At 47.1% G+C, this 20926-nt stretch overlaps 1 long non-coding RNA gene across 1 annotated transcript in view; it reads right to left on the minus strand.

The window, feature by feature from the left end:
- Positions 1-6218: 6218 nt before the first annotated feature.
- Positions 6219-20926, minus strand: part of LOC149349996 (uncharacterized) — a 32167-nt gene continuing 17459 nt past the window's right edge. The window contains exons 2-3 of the long non-coding RNA XR_016290195.1: positions 7831-7981; positions 6219-6898 (exon numbers count right to left, since the gene is read on the minus strand). This is a non-coding gene — a long non-coding RNA (uncharacterized LOC149349996). The remainder of the gene's footprint in view (positions 6899-7830; positions 7982-20926) is intronic.

A 20926-nucleotide genomic window follows, 5' to 3' on the forward strand; every position in this document is an offset into this window, starting at 1 on the left:
CACAGCGCAAGATCAGGCTGGAGAAATATGACACTTGATTATTACTCTTCAAAAGATGAAGGATAAAAAAGGACTGCAACGAATGACGGTGATTAATTTGCTCGGATGAGCAAGATAACTCCGTTCGCAGTGCTCACCGCATATTAAATATTTATCACAGTTTATGGTGCCATTAAATTTGTGCTTAACAGTGGTCCTCATGCAGGTGTTGAACGAAACGCCCCCATTATAGAGACAACGTTTTGTTAATGAATGCGTCTGGCTACAAGGTACAGTCTGTTGCAAGACACGTAAAGGTCACTGCAGCATTAGCCAGAAGCGGCTTTTTCTTCTCTGCGAGAGACGGTTCATACCGTAATTTACGGCATGCAGTACGCAGGCTTTATACGTTTGAATGTTAAATTTTTACGCTTTCCCGACTATCTGGCGGTGCGGACTCTACAGTACTTTTCTTTTCTAAACCGCCTGTTACGCCCTGCCAAACGCAGTTCTCACTATCACGAGTTTTTTGCGGCCATACTTGGCGCTGTGTTCTTGCCACTGAGCAGTTTAGTGATTCTAGGCGTGATTACTAAACTGTCTAGATTCAAGTTGCATTGCGGGTCTCGCCTGAAACCCACGCCGAAGATAAAGCGCGTGACTGATCATCGGCGCCGGGCTATATAAGACATGCGCGTAGCCTGACTGTTGTCACCAGCGGCCAACGCAGTGTGCTGCTGTGTGTTTCGCATCGCCTCGTTTCACGCCTGCTTTCGAAAAAAAAAGAGAGAAGAAAAAAGAGAAGACAGGCCTTTTGTCGATAGAGAAATCAGAGACCTAATTTGCTCCAGCCGCCTGGATGATGCTGATCATGACCGCGTGATTTTTTTTCGTATAGCGATTGGAAATAACGTACCCTCGCCAAAGAAAACAACAACAACAATAAAAAACATTGAACTTTCGACGCCCTACGGTTTCGTGGTCTTTGCGCTACTCCCTGCGAATTGAGTGCAAATCTAGCAAAAAAAAAAAAATGTTTTTCTACTAGAATTGAGCTTTGTGGACTATACACCGGATGCGGATTGTAGCCCTGAAATTACGACACCCGAGGCATCAAAACGCTGCTCAGGCCTTATGTTTGCGTGATTGTAGGTGTAAGTAAGTAGTGGTTTAAATTTTTAAGACGAAGGCCCCAGAGAAACATTTATTTAGAAATAGAGTGGACCGCTTCATAAGAGCAGCCGTCCTGTCATAACTATCATCAGCCTTTCAAATACCTTTCTCAATGTACTCCAATTATTACCGCCTTTATCGCCAGTCGTGGCCACCCCATCCAAGCAGATTTCCTAACCTCCAAGTCTCTCCACCTGAATTTCGGCCGTCATCGACTAATTTTTCTTCCCCTCGGGATCCGCGTCTTTTACCTTATCAGACAACTGGTTATATCTTCTTGAAGCAACACATCCCGCCCAGGTACACTTTTTCTTTTAATGCCCGCTAAAACACCATTAACTCGAATACTTCCTCTAATCTAGGTTGCTCTCCTTCGGTTATTTAACACTGCCACGCTACATTCTTTTCTACAGCCCGGTGCGCCGTACTCTGTGTAATTTCAAGCCTCTTCGTTAGGCTCCAAGTTTCGGCCCTACGGGTTAGCCCTGACAGGATACAACTGCTGGGAACTTCTCATCCCAGGGACATCGCGGTAAGCTGCTGTTCATAAGTTGAGCGTGTCTGCCGCATGCACCTCGACCCAATCTACTCGTGATTTCTTTCCCATGGCCCAGTTATGCAGTCACTTCTTGGCCCAGATGGATGCTCTACCCTTACTAGAACTCCTAGTTATATAACCTTTCTGCTCGCAACACCTCGTAACCTATCAAGCGATTTGCGGTTGAACTTCGTCCGGGTAGGCCGCCAAGCATGTGCTGCAATGCATCTCCTAAATTAACCAGGGCAATACCATCAGTAAATCGGAGTTTACTGAGACTTTATTCGTTAATCCTTACACCTAGATCTCGCATCTCGCAAGCCTACAGTGAGGAAAAGCGGAGAAATACCGCCCTCTGTCTGGCACTCTTGCTGAGTGGTGTTTTCTCGTTTCAGTGAATCAATGACTATCGCAGTGCAGTCCCTGTAGATATTTTAGGGGGCATTTACATGGGCTTCTTCCACGCCTTGCTTGCGCAATGTCTTCTTGACCACGGATGTTTCAACCGAGTCAAGGGCTTTTCCATTTACAGAGACTCGTTATATTGTGCACATTTCTCTGCCAGGTGATAGGTGACTGATCCGAAAACCAGCCTTTTTCTTTGTTCAATAAAAGACTAAGGTTGCTTTGACTTCATTAGTGATTTCCTTAGTAGATACCTTGACAGCAGTAGACAGTAAGCCAATGGGTGTCTTATCCTTTTAACTTTTTGACATCGCCGTTCTGCTAGGTTACTGCTAGGTTACACGTCATGCGGTTTTTTTTTTTTCTGCCGCTGTCCATTCCTACATTGTAAGAAATGTGTGTGAATTACGCGGCGCCCCTCTTGCCGTAAATATTCATGAGTAGCGGTTACGAGCTACCTCTCTCCATTGCAAGCTAAGTAAGCATCTCGAAATAAGAAAAAGTTTGGAAGCTGGTGGACTTAGCCCCACTCGGGCGCGCATGTTGAAGAGGTCATGTATTCACTGAAAAAGCGAGAAAGGAAGAAAACGACTCTCAAAAGCACTCGCGTGCATTTGCCTTTGTCCTAAACAAACAAAAACAGCGCAAAAAACGGGAAACAGGGTGAAGAAATGACACGCGAGTAGTTTTGTGGGAATATTCGGAATTTTCGAATAGCGAATATAACGTCCTCCTGTTGGATTCCCCGAACGAAACAAATAGGGCATGCGCAAAATCATTCGAAACTAATCGAATGTGTTCTCAAGTTTTCTAATACTTCTCGAATGGCTGGCACTTACCGTAGGTCCAATAAGACAGCGAATAAGACAGCGTTTCAAATTTCGAATACGGGGTCCACTCCGACGCCTCAAGGCATGCTGCCGCGATCGGACTGCGCTGGATGCAGGGTTCATACTTGGCCTCCAAGATTGGGTGATGCCGCAGGGATCAGGCTGGCTAAGCGAACCCTGCTTTCAGGCGTGATCTCGGAGGCAATGGCTCATGGATAATCTTGTTCCCCACGCATCTACCGAAATGAGGTGCTAGATTAATCGCTGCCGTCATCAGTAGCGAGGGTAACTTTCCTGTATGTATAACATGATGGTGATAGAGTTAATATACTGGCCTAGTGTCGCCCACTCCCTAGTGGAGATCGCTCTGTGTTTTTTGACGGCTATAGCAATTGCCCTATAAATTATAGCGCCGTGCCTCAGCGCCAGCACAAGTACTTACCTGTTTCGCACGATTTTTCGTTTTCTACGAATATTCGCACAAGTAGCGAATAGTGGTAAAATTATTCGATTGGTACTCAATTCAGTTGTAGCACTTTTCAATTCGTGTTTGATAGGGTTTTTAGCAACACTATTCGTATTTTATTTGGTAGCAAATGAATACTGCTGGTATTTGACTCTATTTTAAACTACACACGAGCGCCGTCAGCTGGATGCATTTTTTAATTTGTTTTTTTTTTTTGGGGGGGGGGGGGGAGCGCGATTTAGGGCTCTTGAACAGAGCAAACACACAAATAAACCGGAAATAAAATCAAGAGCAAAACACTGGGACCCGTCATCCACGAATCAAGATAGGTCATCTCGGGGAGCGACAAAGAAACCGGAGGCTTTCTTACGCAAGATGCTCCCTTGCCTCGAGAGCTTCCCTCATCCGCGAATGGGAGTACGGCTTGAGGATGGCGCTCCGTTCAAAAACTGACACACACACCCATTGCAGGTCTGCCAGGCTGCTGTTTGGGGCAGCTGCATCCATAGACGAGGCATGTTCTCGATCACTGATGCATCTCCCCGTTTGACCAACACGGGAGAACCTAAACGACACTTCATGCACGACATAGGTGCGGCAGGCTACAAAACGCTTTTCGTGCTTGCGACACCGGTCCGTACGAGGCACAGGAAAGCTCACCTTGCTCCACAAGCGTTGAAGGGGGCGGAAAAACATATGCCCAACCTTGAGAGAAACGCGCGTTAGCTTATGAAATACTTTGCGAACGCGAGGCACAGCGGGGATATTAGGCTTGTGTCGAGGTCCCACTTGCTTGTTGGCCACGGATTTTCGTCTTCCGGCTATCATCCTCTCCACAACACTCAGCAGCAGTGACCCTGTGTAAACAGCAGACCACAAGCGTCCTTTTTGTGCTTGGCTATTTTCTGGCACCTAACGTTGGCACGACCTGGAGATTGATTGTATGGACGCCCTTTATTTTGAGAGGAAGGCGCAAAGCCACTAAAGGGGAAATGGGGAAAAAGCGTTAGTCACACTGGAGGTCCGAGTCGGTGTATTGTCCAATTTGCTATCGCTGAACCTGATCAGAAGAGCTTAAGTAGGCACCCCTACACCGCCCTGATCAGTCCGCCTTGGCTCCCATATGCAGCAAATAGGAGCTGTTTGTCGGTATCCGTGAGCAGCACGGTTCGGTAATCTGTGTACTGCAGGGACTGTATGGTCATTCTCCCGGTTCCAAATGCAAGTACATTGCTAGAGTAAATGGGTAAGGTCCGCGCGGCAGTGGAGCCCGCAGTGCGAGCACGGTACCGCGGTGTTGTTGAGCCGTCGCCATTTCGCCAGAGCGTATGCGGCATATGCGGAGTCAGCGTAAACCTTATTGATGAAGGCCTCTTGGGAACGTCTAAGGCGGGTATTGCACGAAAAGAGGACCAGCGGAGTAGGTTCTTTGATGCAGTGACGACTTGAAGTACGGAGAGAGGCACGGGCGTAGTGCATGGTAGCTACTGTGGAGGTTGCATAGCTGAGGAGGTCGTACGGGTTTGCCCAGAAGAGTGGGGGTAAGGAAGAATTGATCGTCCCATATGCGGTAGCAGTGGCGGCATGTGCCGCCATATTGCCTCCGGGCACACCTTTATGCCCCGGTGACCAAATGGTTTCGATCTGATTACCTGCATGTGCATGCCGGCGGAAGGTGTGTTGTATGGCCGTGGCATTCTCCGAGGCAGGGCGAAAAATTTCTAAGCCGCGTGTGAATCGGTTGAGACTCTGACTGGTTTGATACAAGCGTGTGGGAGGGAGGCACTGGCTCCGCAGATTACGAGCAGCTGAGCGTGCAGGGGGTACTGGAAGGAAGGTGTCATGTGTAGGCCCCCGAGCAGATAGAGGTCTGCGTACAGATCCACGCCATGCGGACTCCGTCGCGCAGAGAGAGCAGCATCAGTGTAGATGTCGAGGTTTTGTGAGTGCGCATCCGCAAGCTGACGCGTTGCAAGGAGCTTGCAGTGGGGTCCATTGTCGCGGGCTATGGGGCGACAAAACTGCCTAGAAGCGATCGGAGTATCCCATGTGAGTATCCCATGTGCTTCCCACTCACTGAGTGAGTGGGGAGCATCGTCATGTCGCTGGCATTTTTGAGAACTCCTGAGGAAATTTGGCTCTTGACGTCCGCGGAATGGTCCGGCGTGAAAAGAAGAAAGCTCTTCCGCGCTCGGGGCTCGTAGCGCTAGCATAGGTGATGTCTTGGAAAGAGGACCATCGCTTCTATAAAGTTTATCGGCCCAGGGGGAGGGGGGGGGGGGGGGGACGCTTTTTCTCAAAGCGAGAAATTGTACTTAGGAAAACCATGCTGAACCCCACTATGCCGACAAAAGAAGTCCAAGGAATACTTGGTTCGCACGAACCCGGCCCTTCAACCTCTCGCCTCCAACCGCCGCCTCCAAGAGTGACCCATAAATCCACCGCTGATCTGCCTTTCAGTTGGTGAGCAGGTATGGACGGAGGCAAGTTCCAAAGATCGCGAGCACCTCATCCACTCGATGTGTTCGAACATTACCCTTGGATCATTCCCGAACACTGAAAAAATTGCCGACGTGGCGAAAGGCTTTCATCGCGTGAAATCCGTTCAGTGCCTTCTGCAACTGTCTACCACAGTGCGGGAGCACTGTATCAATCAATCAATCGATCGATCAATCAATCAATCAATCAATCAATCAATCAATCAATCAATCAATCAATCAATCAATCAATCAATCAATCAATCAATCAATCAATCAATCAATCAATCAATCAATCAATCAATATTTATTTATTTCTGTCTCCCAAGAAGAAAAGGGGGGGGGGACGGGTAAAAGCCGCCTAACTGCGTCTTGACAAAGCCCGGCCCTCTCTATGTACAGTTCGGCAGCAGTTCTAGTACTACAATGCAAGAAACGACGACATTCTACCGGGTTCAGATTTTCACACTGCAGTTCGCAGAACCATATTAGCACTTTACAGAACAAAACACTTCAGATCAAAGCACATCCAGCTTGGAGTACATTAGAAACCCAGTCAATCTGAAACACATTAGGTTCTAAAATTAATAAAAATGAAAAAAAAATCAGTTTAAAACACTGTAGGTTTGAAACACAATCAGTTTAACGCAGTCAAGTTTTAAACTTGTTTTAAATTTAGAGTCTGGAAAACTTAACATTAAACGCCATGTAGAATTGAAAAACATTTTATGGCAAAGCAAAGCACATCATCAAAATAAGAGTGAGATTATAGAGGCTCCAATAACATAAAGAAAGTACACCCACACGTGTACAAGAAATGAGACCTTGGCCATATAGAAATGTGCATGAATTACTTTTATTAACATCTTTTCCAGGTAGGTATCGATGAGAGTAAGGCTATTTAGAAGAACAGCAGCATGGTAACAGATGTACTCGCGACCGTACTCTGTACGGGCGTCATTTTAACGTGTATTATGGGTATAAGTGCGGGGGCGAAGGTTTATCAAATTCAGGATGCTGTGACTACTCGCTGAAACAGACGAGCAATATGTGCACGTTAGACAAAAAGGGTAAATAAATTCCATGGAAAGAAGCTTATAATGCAAGAAGTAATCAGAAGTATGTGCATAATAATAAATATTAGCAATGCCACGCAAGCTACGCTTCGGACAGATTTTACGTTTCACTGTTTTTTTTATGTAGTTGACCAGATTATGGGAGTAGTTAAGTGTCGACCAAAATACTCCGTTAAGCGTTTAACTGTTCTTGGCAGGAAGTAGCGGTGTCTGTTTAGTACCCTGCAAACCTCATTAAGTTTGTTGCAGAGTTCTTCACCGTATTTGTTCCACGTAAGACTTTCCGAGAATGTTATGTGAAGTGTCCTAATTTCATTAACAATGCTTACCTTTTCGCCGTCTAAAAGTATTTTTCTTTTGAGGTTTACCTTTGTGTTCTTAATGCAGAAGAGAATAGCTTATGTTTTTTTTTGTTTTTGGTATTCAACCGCAGGTAATTCATTTGCGACCAGTTTCTAACTAATGACAAAGCGTGATTTGCGGAGCAAATAAATCATCAGTATTTTCTCCTCTGAAAAACACAGCAGTATCATCCGCGTACTCAAACCACAAAGTTGTGCCGGGAAGAGAATAAATGTCATTAATATAAACAACAAATAACGGAGGCCCAAGAATACTTCTTGTGGCACGCCGGAAGTGATGTTTTTTTCTGTTTGAATTGTGATTGTTGTAGTTAACATATTCGCATCTGTTTTGAAGATATGAAGACAGGAGAAGATTATACCGCGTACTCCGGAATGTTCCAGTATAGACAATATCGTTTCCTGATGGACACAGTCAAATGCTTTTGTAAAATCAATATATAGTCCTACTACACATTATTTATGTTCAAAAGCGTCAATGATGAATTCCTTTTCTATTAATAGTGCAAATCTTGTGGATTCACCTTTCAGGAAGCCATATTGGCGCGGCGAAACAGGAACCGATGCAAATTCCTTCGTTCTGCCATCACCAGGAATTCGTGACAAACGATTCTAGTTCCCTTGATTGACACCACGTGGCGCATGTCTTAAAATATCACGCTGACGTCATCCGTGCTGCAAGAAAAAAAAAAGAGAATGACCGAGTCGCCTTCTATTGAAGCGCTTAGGCCGCTAGGCTCGTGAAATGAGTGTCCGAACTTGATAACCATATAGACCCCCGGTAACAGGAAAGTGTCTGAAAGAAGCTGATTGCGTCAATGCCGCGCCACGAGATGGCCCGTCTTGATTCGTGAATGAGGGGTCTTGGTGTTTTGATATTCGTTTTATTTGTGCGCTTCCTCTTGTCACGCGTATTTAGCAGCGATCACGCAGTAAATGCATCCAGTTGATAGTCTGCACTCGTCTGTCGTTTATTCCCCCATGTTTTCCATTCTTTGAGATATTTTTCGTTTGAAATATTCAGCCATCAGCTTGCCGAACAACGCGTATTGACTTTTTTTCGTTGTCTTCTTGTAACAGTTTAAGCTGTTAAGTACAAATGAGCCAGGACCTGGTGACTTTTACTCACTGGAACTGTCGCGACGTTTTTTCTTAGACAAAGTCTGCACCATAGGCTGCCTTTACTGCACTCCGTCTGAGGCAGTTTTTGTGAGCAAAAGTATATATTTAATGCGTGTTGTATTGTTACATTCACAGAATTGCCGTATTCTACTCGTAAGGCATGAAACACGTACTTAACATTCAGTGGCAACCACTCGTGCCATATCCAACAATTCTGGACAAAAGACCCGTACGAAGACAAGTCCTCTTGTCGAAACATTGGCAAGAACCCCGAGGTTCTCCCCTCTCTTGGTAAATTTGTGATTAATTCTGGACAAAAACATTTTTGAGCAGGAAATAGTGTATGAACGCATTTTTTTTTTTCATATAATATAAGACTTCACTGCAACAATCAATATATCCTCAGATCACCCGACGGCAGTCTTGCATTTTTTTTTCTATCAACGTTTTTGCTATCGCCAAAAGCGTTCCCCATAGGTTTTCTATGGCAGTCTTAACTGTTCGATGCGATCGACGGAAACGCTATAAAAGAAACATTTTGCAACATATCTGAAGAATGGACCTTTACCTTCTATATATCCATAACAGTATCTTACAGAGGAAGCTTGGGCGAGTTGTTACGACATTTTCCTTAATAACAGCGCGAACTTGGACGAGGACAGAAGAAAGACACATGAACGAGCGCTGACTTGCAAGTGAAAATTTTAATTGCTTGGACAGTGAAAATAAATGGGTGGCCACCAAACAATAAAGGAAAACAACACACTCAATCATACATACTCATCATTCATACACACTCAGTCATGAAGGAGCCATACGATATATCACTTGTATGTCGATAAAAAGTACAATTCTTTAGATGAAAGTGCCATGGAGGGGCTGCTGACACAAGATTCTGCTGACCGGGCGATTTGTTCAGCTTCAATGACTTCACGCGTTAGCTGATTTTTGTGTTTACTTATCACCTTGGTTTTCTTGAAGTCCGGCCGGCAATTTCCGCCCTCACAATCTCTGCAGTGAATGCCTAGATGCCCTTTCACGGTGTAATGCACGTTGTTGTTGTGTTCTTATAGCCGTTCATATGTGATTCCACTTTCTTGCGGCAAGCAATATGTTGGCCAGACGGGCAGATGCCTAAACGAACGGCTAAAAGAACACAACAACTACGTGCATTACACCGTGAAAGGGCATCTAGGCATTCACTGCAGAGATTGTGAGAGCGGAAATTGCCAGCCGGACTTCAAGAAAACCAAGGTGATAAGTAAACACAAAAGTCAGCTAACGCGTGAAGTCATTGAAGCCGAACAAATCGCCCGGTCAGCAGAATCTTGTGTCAGCAGCCCCTCTTTGGCACTTTCATCTAAATAATTGTACTTTTTATCGACATACAAGTGATATAGCGTATGGCTCCTTCATGACTGAGTGTGTATGAATGATGGGTACGTATGATTTAGTGTGTTGTTTTCCTTTATTGTTTGGTGGCCACCCATTTATTTTCACTGTCCAAGCAATTAAAATTTTCAGTTGCAAGTTAGCGCCCGTCCATGTGTCTTTCTTCTGTCCTCGTCCAAGTTCGCGCTGTTATTCAGGAAAGTGGTTTGGTTTGGTTTATGGGGTTTAACGTCCCAAAGCGACTGAGGCTATGAGAGACGCCGTAGTGGAGGGCTCCGGAAATTTCGACCACCTGGGGTTCTTTAACGTGCACTGACATCGCACAGTACACGGGCCTCGAATTTCTCCTCCAAAGAAATTCAACCGCCGCGGCCGGGATCGAACCCGCGTCTTTCGGGCCAGCAGCCGAGCACCATAGCCACTGAGCCACCGCGGCGGCTTTTCAGGAAAGTATCTTACAATTCTCCGATATTCAAAATTTTTGTCCGAGAATGTTGGACGCACTTCATTCGGCCGCCCTGCCTTCGAAAAGAGCAATGCCTGAGTATCTCCGCAGGGTAGCTCCGTCGCGGCACTCTTCAGCGCGGCATCCTGAGCAAGGTTGGCCGTGGGCCACGCGGCGTGTCTTTCACGCGGTGCCGCGACACGCTGATCTCGCATCGCTCACGCCCGCCAAGAAGCGCCCAGCAGTGCGAAGCCGCTGACAGGTACGGCGGCGACAAAAGGGCGCTTGCATGGCGCTCGCAGGAGCGCCCACACGCGTCGTCGTATATGCGGTCATCAGGGACTCATCAGAGGGCTCGACGAGAGTGTTTGCGGAGGGGGGCGCATGGGCCGCGGAACACCTTTGTCCGCGTAACGAAGGCGGTCGCCGCGCCGAATGTGCACGAGTGCGCGGCGTGCAAACAGGCGGCAAAGGAGGCCGGCCGGCCGCCGAGAGGGGTCTGCTGGGACACCGCCGGGGGGCCCGGACTCACGACACGGCCTCGGACAAGCGCGGCCAATAAATAACAGGGCCAGTTACGCCGAAGGCACGCATCTCGCGGCGGGGACACCGAGGAAGTGCCCGAGAGAGGGGGCCACAATGAACGCGCGGCTGCTGCGCGGCGGCGCCTTGTGCTGGAGTCTTCATTACCGGGCTCGTCTCCGGACAAAAGGGGCCGCTCGGGCTTCTGTTCGGGGCCGCCCTGCTTTTGCGTTGCCTGCGGGAGGCTGCCGCGGGTGGGCCGCTACTGCGCACCGCGGCCCACCGGTGCGATACGGGTGTCCACCGACACTACCGTTGCACCTAGTGAGTGAAACGAATCGGTCTTGGGTAAAGAATGTTGCCTTCTGACACTTCACTTGGCGTGTTTACAGGCCCCGCAGTACCGTGGCAGAGAAGGCGGAGATCACGAGTTTGCTGTCGCGGGTGAAAGCAGCGGGCGACGCGGAGGTCGTCTTGCTATTTAGACTATAGAATGTCTTTTGGGGGATGTGTTTGAAGGTGCTGCCCTCTGTGACAGACGCATGGGGTTGAGCGCAGCACATTGTCCGTGTGCTCAACAATGTGATCAACTTATACAGAGTTATGCCTTTGTTTGCGGAGAGTTACTTTCGAGAATTTTTCCCGAGTGTGAGCATGAGCACCCCTACGATTGTTGCAGAATCTACACGACGAAGCAGCCTTGAGCGTTGTAGAATAGTTAACTTCTGAGAGCTGACTAACGAAACAAGTCTTCATATGCAGAAGGACACCAGCGCCGTCGAACGGTGCAAAAATTCAGAGAGGACACAGATCACGCCGAGAGTATTCGGAAAAAAGCAGATTGGCAGTAGAACAACTGCTTCAGTGATATCTTTTTGAACCCCAGTAATAAGAATAATCACGCTGCGGTAGCCTGTAAGGAAGTATTCGTCAGAATCTCCTTTCGCACATTCACTTGCAACAAATAACAGGGCTTTGCCATCTTTCCTTGCAGCCGAACTGAAGGGCTTTTCCGTAAGCTGGAGTGGATCGCCACTGTTTTTGGGAGGAAACCTTGCATAGTCTGACCTTTCCAGTTAGGTTCTAATTTCTGCCTAGCCTTCTTCGGATAGCGTTTTTGTGCAGATCTAGGCACAGTCATGTTCTGCGGGTATTGACAAAATGTACTCTGTATGAATGATGTAAAGCGCAGCTGTTCCCTAACTTCAGTCGGCGGCAAAGATCGAAAACTTCCAAGTTGATAATCCATCCTGGAAAAGTTGTGGCACAAAGGGGGACAATATGCAGTTGAGGAGGACGGACACGAGCATGGACTTGGAACTGGCATTTTAATTTGGAAATAGGCATATTTATGGAAAGGTTGGCGATATTAACGAAATCGATGCCACACTGCGGCAGCGCCGCGAACTAGACCACAGAGGATTGGCGCGCACGCAATCGCGTCTCCAATGCATCAGTGGTTTGTAGACACAATAATGCGTTGTTTTTAGAGTTTCGCGTTAAAAATTAAGTTTTAGAGCAGCTCTTACATGGATTTTTGCTCGGTAACGAGATAGAAGAGCTTCTATGTGTCATTGCGCAAGTTGTCTGGTGCCAGCGACACAGCGCTGGGAACAGGAGGTTGCCACGTCCTGTTGAAAGGCTCGCAGGATTTCCCTCCAGACGAAGCGGCACCGTATGTCATAGATTATCTCAGCGTATATTGCTTTGTCCGAAGGCTAATCCTCATCAAATAATCCGATTCATTCACGGGGTCACAGCGAGCGCAGTCTTGGCTTTTCGCAACGCCGTCAGGTGACAGGCTAGGCTCGATTAGGAGTAAAGGCAAGCGCGTACGGCACTGAGACTTAGAGAAACATTCAACAACAATGAGGAAGAGGTAACTAATTGCAGCAACTCATGACCTGATCCAATAATAGGGACCTCGGCTCCTGACTTCTGCAGGTGGGTGCGCTGCCGGCTGGCAGGTGTTGCCTACACATTGTTCATTTACACTTTATTGGTGTTTAACGTCCCGAAGCGACTCAGGCCATGAGGGACGCCTGGGGCTCTTTGACGTGCACTGACATCGCACAGTACATGGACCTCCATTGTTTGTTTACAATTACGCGATGTAAAGTCGAAACAGAGTTTACTTGGCTTTTCTCTTGTCCTCTCAACAACTGAATAAGTCTCTTTCGCACAATTATTTTCCTTTATCCAGCCACACGCAGCACCGTGTGGTAAAAGCTTTATAGTTAAAGCTCAAGCGGCAGTAACTGGCTAACATTTCTTACTTTCCTGTTTTCTGCGCAAGCAGCATGACAGTCGCTCTTTCTTGCTTACCCCATAGTTAAATGCACAGAACTGAGCTTGTTTAGTTTTACCATTCACCAGTTGTGCAGGACTCTTCATCGCCGACATCAGTGGCACGTCAATGCAAACCTCAATCGCGCTTTCAGGTATACGTGGCGGTGGTGTCCACCTTAAAAAAACCGTGCTTTCGCGCAATATTTCGTGCTTAGCAATGCTAAACCGCCAGACATTTTTTTTTATATTTAACGTATTCGTGAACATGGGGTTGTATTGCTATTTCGGCATTTAAAACGTCAGCTGAAACTTTTTCTGCTCACTTTTATCCCTCTTTTTTTTTCTGCCCTGTAAATATCGCGAGATAGGTTTGCTCAAAGGCTGCAACAGTGAACGACTGTCCTTATGACCCGGTTTGAGATGCCTGCAGGCAGACTTGGACAGTATCGAAGACACATGTATCTTCGATACTATCTTTCGATACATTTTGTGTATCAGTATTAGGCATCGCTAGCCAAAAATGAAAGTATCGGTATCGGAAAATAATTTTATTGGGTCGTGTATTTTAACGATACTCGATACTAAAAAAAATGTGCCGCAGATTTTGAGGCCACTGTAAGACTTTGGGCCGCTGGCGCTTGCTCAGGCGGTAGCGCACTGAAAAAAAAAAAGGGGGGGGGGGGGGGGATTGAGTACAATTAGAAAGACGATGCCAGTGACATTGACGCCGTCAGTCTTCATTCTTCCTACGTTCATTGTTTTGGAAACAGACGACGTATACCTTGCGCTTCTGCACATTCGGTGACAGAAGGAATGAGGAGACATGCTCACCGTTGTGGTAGATACAACACCTCCTTCGCTCCTATTTCAAGTTGCGGTGGTTTCCAACAAAAACAGACGACTTTCGCTTGACAGCTTGTCCTGCTAGCTCGACACTTGTCCTAATCAAGCGACTTTCGCCGTTATGCTCAGATGCTTACAGAGCATTTGTTGTTTACTTCACCAGCCCGTTAAAGGTCAGGCACTCTTCCACATGCGGGTTAATGGGGTCATCAGCACCAACAGCGTCGAATACATCAGCTAACGCATTCCTTTGGAGGAGCTACAAGCGATAGTTCTCAAAGAGGCGTTCGTCAAAATTGAGTCTTTTAACTATACCGTTAGGATGCTGAAGTCGACGTGGCTATATGTTCTTACCCGTTGCTAAAAGGCACCTTCATTAAATGAAACACGGCGTCTGCTCCGGTAGCGAGACTTTTTTCATTCGCTTCGCTTATATAATGTCCGCATCGCGGGGCTCTTTCGGATCAGCGGTTCGAGCGAATGCTGTGACTTAATATAGATAAGTAAACGCAGCGTCTGGTTTGGTTTGTTAGGGTTTAACGTCCCGAAGCAACTCAGGCTATGAGGGACGCCGTAGTGAAGGGCTGCGGAAATTTCGACCACCTGGGGGTTCTTTAACGTGCACTGACATCGCACAGCACACGGGCCTCTAGAATTTCGCCTTCATCGAAATTCGAAACGCAGCATCTAAACAACTGAGATGAGCAAGATATGTCCTGCCTGATCAAAACTTTCAACCCCTTTATTTCCTTTTGTTTTCTTTCCAGCTTTCAACGCGGAATTTTCAACTTCAAATGTCTGTTAAACACAGTGCTGGGGAAACAGTGCTGGTACAGGGTTATGCGCATTACGTGAGATCTCTGCCGCCTGACACAAGGAGTGCCTCAGTCGATGTTTTTTTTCTCTTGATTTTTTTTTTCCTGCTGACTATGACCTTAAACATACGATCACAGAACGAGCGCTGCCTGAAGGATTTGCATTCCAGCTGTAGATATGAGGAGAGAAAGCCGCCTTGATGAGCCATGACGCGATCCTAGGAGAGGGCCCTATCGGGCGGTCCTTCAAATAAAGTTCACGCTGAGAACATGACAAGCTCATGGTAAATTTGGAATACAGCTTGACGGCCGTTAGTACATCTGTACCAACATGTGTGTGTGTGTTTGTGTGCGCGCGCGCACCACTTTTGCAGCTCACATCGCAAAACGTGCAACTTGTCTGCATCCAGCACTGTTTACATGATGCATGCACGTTATGTTGAGAACTAGCTGTGCCGTACCCAGGTCATATGGACTATACAGTCTTGGAGTTGCATTAGAGCAAAACTCGAATACCGACTCATATGAGGAAAAAAATTTCTGGCATGGATGGCCCGAAGTTTTGCGCTTTTGGTTCGATGTCAGTGCATCACTCGTTTAAAAGGGTCGCCAGAGCGTTACGGCGGTTGGTATTAAAAAATCCGCCGTGTATCGCCTTCCTGGCATAAAAACTCGATGTAAACACGGCGAAAAGTTACCGATGTCAGGCCAGAAATTAATTTGCAAGAAGCGCGGCGAAGTATGGCCTACATTTGCTTCTAGGAATGGCCGTACTGCTAATCGACTCAGTCGATTCGTGTCAGTATGCGAGGGATAAGAGAAAGAATTCCGGCGCCCATTAACACCAACGTAAGAAAATGCGATTTGCGGTCTTGGTCCCCAGCGCAGTGAAAGTACGCATCACTTGTAGCTCTTCTGTCGTCGGTCCGTGCAAAAAGAGGAAAAGAAAGCAGGTCATAAACGCACTGAGAAAGAAAAGCGCAGCGAGAAATGATGCTCAAGCAGAGGGTACTTTCCGGAATTTTTCGTGGGAACGAGGTTTCAAGCTCCAATAAGCGGCCATCATTTGGTTATTATAAAATGCTTGAATGGAATGCATAAGAGGTTGGAAACAAAAAAAAAAAAGCGAAGCAGACAAGACGGTAGCCCTCGATCGTTGCCCATTTCCCCGCAAATCCTACGTTCGAACGAAATCGGGCTCCACTGCGAAGGGAAAGAAGAGCAGAGAGCCATTGAATCGAGGACAGCGGGGTCGGGCTCGCCGAAATCATCGTTCCCGCCGCTCATTAACGCTTGCGCGACCATGGCTGCCGTCGCGGAGGCCGCGGAGCGCGTGCAGGCCTCGGTGCGCGTCCCATCGAAGATCGTCGCTTCCGCGCGGTTAATGACCTTTCATTACGTGTTACCGGGCGATTTGTTCCCGGTATTCATCGTCCCCTTGCTTTTGTCTTGTTCTCAAGAAATGCGGGGCAGCGAGGAAGGGCCACCACTTCACAGAACCTTCGTGTCCCTATAGTTGAGCTGCGGCCTGGCAGGAATCACACACACAAAAAAAGAGAAATTGTGAAAGAAAGACAAAAATGCGTGCTGGATGGAACATGTTTTGCAACGTAAAGGCGCGGAGGCTGCGGAAAATTCTTGCTCAGCAAAACACTCGGCCTCAGTTCCCACTAGGCACGTAATACGTATACATAAGGTACTACGAAAAATTGCACCCTCGCTGGTATGAGTGGAAGGTAGTTCAACTTTCTCAAAGTTTTCTGATTTTCAGCTGGCCTTGCAATAAATTTTCTCCACCTCTGTTAGCATTCATGAGCATTAAGCGTTAGCATGACATCCCGACTTATCAAGGCGCTGGTTTGCACAAGAAAGCTTCCCGTCGCTCTAATGATGCTTACAAGTCCACTGGCTCTGCTTTTCCACCCTGAAATATACACGGTCTACATTTTGCGCAGTGGAGGGACATAATCGCCGCCATTAGGTCAGCACGACTCTGTCGGCGCAGGAGAGGGCAGTGTGGTCCTCTCGGAAAGAACTCCGCACAAGGCTTTATATCCAAGTGGCCGCTCCTAAAGACTCGTCTGTGAGGCTTCTCGGTCAAGAAAACATTCGGCAGAAGGGACAAATTTGATCACAAACTCGGAGACAGCGAGATTTGCTACGCCTTTCAGGACCGGCGAGAGAAATTGCCGACTTTGTCCGACAACGCGAGCAACTAGGCTTTTCCTGGAAGTCGTCACAGAGTCCAGCTCCGGGATGAACGGACCCACGCCGTCTGGGCCGAATTTCTGGCCGGGACTACTCCCGCTACTCCTTGCACATCTTGTCACGAGGAGGGAAAACTTTGGGACGGTGGCTCTGAAGCCGGCCCCGTAACCCAATCTGCAGGCTTGCCGCGGACGCAATGAACCAGGAAGTGCGGGCAGGGTTGTTTGCGGGCGGTCCAACCAACGAGATGGTTTCCGGGAAGCGGCCGTATTACGCGCCAATCGCGCGAGGGATCCCGTGGCCGATTCCTGGTATACGGGGACCCCCCTCGCTGTCGCCCCCGGCAACCGAATGCGCGCTCACGTGACTCCGATGAAGTAACAGGGACACCGAGCAGTGCCGCTCCCCCCTCGCTGTGGTCCAGGGCCGACGGACCTAATGACCGGGTGGGCCGCCGCCGCTGGTCCGGCGTCACGCGGGCTGCGGTTCCCATTCGCCGGCGTCCTTCCTCCCTGCGACGCCCTCGGAGCAACCGGACAGCGTGCACCGCTTCTGCGGCAGCCTTGCGTGCTGTATGGCCGGCAAGTCCGCCTTGAGATAGGGCCAGAACGCCGCTTCGGACAGAGGGAGACAGCGCCACTTTGCGTGGGCCGCATCGCTTACGAAATGCACTCAGGGCATGCATTTGTGCTTGTTGGCCCCTCTGGTCATCGAAACGGATGACGCTGTGCTGCTCGTCTTCACTCGAGATGCTTAGCAGCGCACGAAGCCAAGACAGAAGAAGCACAGCCAGAGCGCACGGGCTGAATTGTTTGCGTTTCCGCGTAATGAGTCTCTCCGTGTAGTAGCGGCTAATGCTCAAATGTTCAGTGGCCCAGCATTAGTTCTAGAAACGCTACAAGCACTGGGATACTTAATAGCAGATGCAATTCTCAGCGATTTGGTAGACGGGGAAGCTTTTGCAGTATATATAACATCGCAAAATTTGGTTCATCTCACTGCATTCGCTGGCAAGGGATTTTTTCCTACCTTGAGTTGTGCTGACTGCGCTTTCTTTTGCTTTTTTTTGCTAGTGTGAGACCTCTGCATATAGCCAGTGCCATACGTAAAGTGCACAGCATCAGCAAATAAATCCTGTCCAGGTGTCGTCAGGGCTGGCGTTCTTATCTGTTTTTATGCAGTTTCCGCCCAACTAAAGTACATTACGAATGTCTGTGATGCGTCATGGAAAATAACCTTCTCATCGTTTCATTTGCGCAAGTAGTTTTTGTTGCGTTTTAACGTAAAATTTCGTGCGTCCCAGTTATTTTGTTTAATTGCTTGACGACCGATCTTGTTTTCGTTAGCCACTTTAGTCATTATTTTTGGACGGAACGATAAAAAAAGACGTTTGCGTCCCGCTGACTTTCTTAAGACGGGAGTTCTTTAAGATTTTCTTTTCTCAGAAAAAGCAATATGCCTTGAATGCACAACTCGAGGTGCTGAGCTTTACTACGTCACGTGTGACGAAGTTGTGGTCATTATTTGATGCAGATTTTGTCACCTTTTTCTTAATATTTTCCACAAACGACTACATCTAATGCCTGCCTTATCAGTAGAGTCCAGGCACTGTAACAGGAGGTCTTGGGTCCCTTTTTGTCGTCTGTAAAGATATTCAAATGCAACAACGTTTGTGTTCTCCTGTATTTGTGATCTTTGAGAAAGAACATAAAAGTGCGATGAATAGGAAGTACAATCAAAGTGCAACAAAGCGCTGAGGAAAAATCTTATGCACGGGATTTTAGACCTTAGACAACTGAAATTATAGCTGAAAATCGAGACATAAATAACTATTTATTTTGAAATACGCAAGAAAACAAATCAACGACCGAACTGAGTACAAGAGTGGGACGTGAAATAAATTCGGGATCGTATTCTGGGGGTGTACAAAGAGAGTATTACATATGCATTATTTAGTCTGGCACCTCATGTTACATACAACTCTGGGGAACAACGTCACAGAACTACAGAAATTTAAGTGCCTAGTAAACAGTGGCGTAGACCCCATGAGCTTCATAGGATGGCTTATATATCAAGTACCTTTAAGTAAAAGAAAACGCATGCTACTACATTTCATTTCAGCATATTAGAAAAAAAAATGGTAGGGTTTTGACGGAGTTAAACCAAGTAGACGTGCGAAAACATGCGTTCAGCCTGATTGGCTCACGGTTTTGCTTTGCTCAGTCCTCGGCACGTCTGGCGACGATATCAGACTGAGGTTAAGCTCTGATCGAGGTTAAGCTGATCTGATCTGTTCATGCCGCAGATGGAAGTTGATGAAGACGACGATGTTGTTGTTGTTGTTGTTGTTGTTGTTGTCCTCTAGATAATGGCGCGTACCCACTGCGGGGGATTGGCCAAGACACAGGCGGCAACTGATAGGTGTACAAAATGTTAAACAAGAAAATAATGGTTATGAAAAATAAAATAATCATGATAATAATAGCAATTAGGAAATAAATGAAAGGATCTCAGATGTGTAATTGAAATAGGATAAACAAATGCTGTGAGATCGGTGACTGAAATAGAGAACGGGGCTAAATATTCCACGTTTCAGAAAGCTTTCGTTCCAGAGGAATATTGATCATGAGAAAGAGCAGAGTTTAAGACGGCAGCCGTTTAGTGTCTGTAAGGAAGTTTTGCATGGCGGAGAGCACATTCCAGTTGCTGTGCCCAAGGGAGGAAGCCCCAAGAGACAGAGCAACCCCGGCAGACAGACTTAGACCAAGCTGTCGTAGCGGAAGCTCCAGCAGGCGGCTCCGTAAAGAGGAGAAACGGCGGCAGGTCAACAAGAAATGATCTATCGTTTCGGGTTCTCCGCAGAACGGGCACAATGGGGAGACCGCCAGACCAGATCTATAAAGGTAGAAGTGGAGTGCACAGCGCAAAGAGTGTGTTGCACTTTAACATCCTCTATGCACCCTGGCGAATCCCCCGCCGTGGGTATGGGCCATTAAGCCTGAGGACATCATAATCATCATCGTCATCACGAGGCGTGATCGGCTGCGGTGATAGAAAACTTTTCACGCCGCCTCGGGTTCGAATCCCAGTGGCGGCCATATTTATTTATTTATTTCTTCAAGGTGAAGGCTTCAGCGATGGACCGGCTTTTGCAACTTTGGTCGTGAAGTAGAGATTTCGCTCTAAAAACTATCCGCACAGTATTTCAGGTGGAAAAACTGAATACTGCCTGCGCACGCAGCCTAGGACACCTTGCATGGGGACGAATTACGACCTACAGCCCGCCGTGATCTACAAAATCCCTTTCGTACTTATTTTACCCCGACGGGCCTGGGGCATTGCAGAGAGGTGTTGCACGAGGTCAGAAATATCAAAACGCAAACAAGTCATCAAATAGCTCCTATTTACACAATGTAAAGTTATGTGTTTAAATAAGGTTTGTTATTGCTTATGGCTGTAATGGCATTGAGAAGGAGTTTTCATTCCAGCGATACATGAAGTAAAACTAATTTACAGATTAAAATGAATAAATCGTATTATGAAATTACAATGATTAATACATTGCATGCAAAAAATGATCCGCTATCTGGGAAATTTCTTATTGTTTATTATATTGCCAACCAGTGGCGAAACAGGCCGATATTCCTGGTACTGGGGAAAAGGGGAAGCGATAAATTAAAAAAAAAAAATGCTTCTCTTCGGTTTCCTTCTCTTTTGCGTTTCCCTTGCAGTGAAACTGACATTACATGTTTCGATAATGTATTTATCGCGAACACGCAATGTGCACTTGTGGATATATTTCTAAGATGAAACTTTGTACATTTAGCTGTAGTACATGAATTTGTCTGGAACTAGCAAAGGCGGGTTTATGGGCACTCTTGTTGGGAAGAGGGGGTGGGGGGGGATTTTCACATGCGCAGTAGTACATTTTTAAACTTGATTCGCGGAAAAAATTAAGGTCACTTCGGTTTTTTCAGGACGCAA

The sequence above is a fragment of the Amblyomma mixtum genome, chromosome 3, assembly GCF_055824585.1.
Source record: "Amblyomma mixtum isolate Tamu chromosome 3, ASM5582458v1, whole genome shotgun sequence".
NCBI lineage: Eukaryota > Metazoa > Arthropoda > Arachnida > Ixodida > Ixodidae > Amblyomma > Amblyomma mixtum.